Raw genomic sequence first — 1,218 nt, forward strand, 5'->3', positions numbered from 1 at the left:
TGCTTAGCTGAAAACGCATTCCCTTGCATCGTTTAGAAGATTGCCAGGTGAGTACGTTGGTTATTTAAATGAATAGTTGCTGTCTTAGTCAGGGTTTCTATTCCTACACAAACATCATGACCAAGAAGCAAGTTGGGGAGGAAAGGGTTTATCCAGCTTACACTTCCACATTGCTATTCATCACCAAAGGAAGTCAGGACTGGAACTCAAGCAGGTCAGGAAGCAGGAGCTAATGCAGAGGCCGTGGAGGGATGTTTCTTACTGGCTTGCTCCCCCTGGCTTGCTCAGCTTGCTTTCTTATAGAACCCAAGACCACCAGCCCAGGAATGGCACCACCCACAGTGGGCTGGGCCCTCCCACCCTTGATCACTGGTTGAGAAAATGCCTTACAGCTGGGTCTCATGGAGGCGTCTCCTCAAGGGAGGCTCCTTTCTCTGTGGTAACTCCAGCTTGTGTCAAGTTGACATGCAAAACCTTTCTCTGTGGTAACTCCAGCTTGTGTCAAGTTGTCATGCAAAACCAGCCAGTACAGTTGCTTTTAATCAATTAATTTTGGCTAATTTTCAAATAACTCCTACAACTTTTAATGAAATAGAATTGATACACAACAGAATCTAATTGTACTTCTATACCAATATGGCAATCATATCTGTCACCGACTGCCTTGACAGGAACAGTCCCATCACCCCAGAAAGTTCCGAGAGAATTCTTTCGTGAGTAGCTACACCCCGACCTGTGACACAAAGGCAACCACTTTAAGCATGTGCGTCCTCCTCATCTCCGGACAGAAAATGGAGCCGAAACATTGCTTCTTAAAGCTGATAGGCTAGCATGAGACACCGCAAGTGCGGTGTGTGCGTTCCCCCTGCCTGACGTGGGACAGGGAAGAAGGAAGGAGATTCTGACCCGGGGTTCACTTGGCAACTCAAGGCGGTTATAATTAGCCCAAGCATGGACATTTTGTAGATCGTTGATTTGTCCTCTTCCAATGAGTTTTCTTTACATGAGAAACGGGAACTTCTAGTCACAACGCGCAATGGTTAACTGCCAGTGTTAACTTGCTGGAATTTAGAATTGCCTAGGAGATGCACGCCCCTGGGCATGCGCAAGAGGTTTAACTGTAGAACGGAGACCCCACCCCGGATGTGGGTAGCAGCAGCCCTGTGCTGGGGTCCTCGACTGACAACACCTATCACAGCACCTGCTTTCACCTCTGCT

At 47.9% G+C, this 1,218-nt stretch overlaps 1 long non-coding RNA gene across 1 annotated transcript in view; it reads left to right on the forward strand.

Annotated features, from left to right (window-relative positions):
- Window positions 1-449: 449 nt before the first annotated feature.
- The window catches only part of LOC134482747 (uncharacterized), a 3,616-nt gene continuing 2,847 nt past the window's right edge, over window positions 450-1,218 (forward strand). The window contains exon 1 of the long non-coding RNA XR_010059264.1: window positions 450-1,218. This exon is cut by the window's right edge and continues 118 nt beyond it. This is a non-coding gene — a long non-coding RNA (uncharacterized LOC134482747).

The sequence above is a fragment of the Rattus norvegicus genome, chromosome 17, assembly GCF_036323735.1.
Source record: "Rattus norvegicus strain BN/NHsdMcwi chromosome 17, GRCr8, whole genome shotgun sequence".
NCBI classification, from domain to species: domain Eukaryota; kingdom Metazoa; phylum Chordata; class Mammalia; order Rodentia; family Muridae; genus Rattus; species Rattus norvegicus.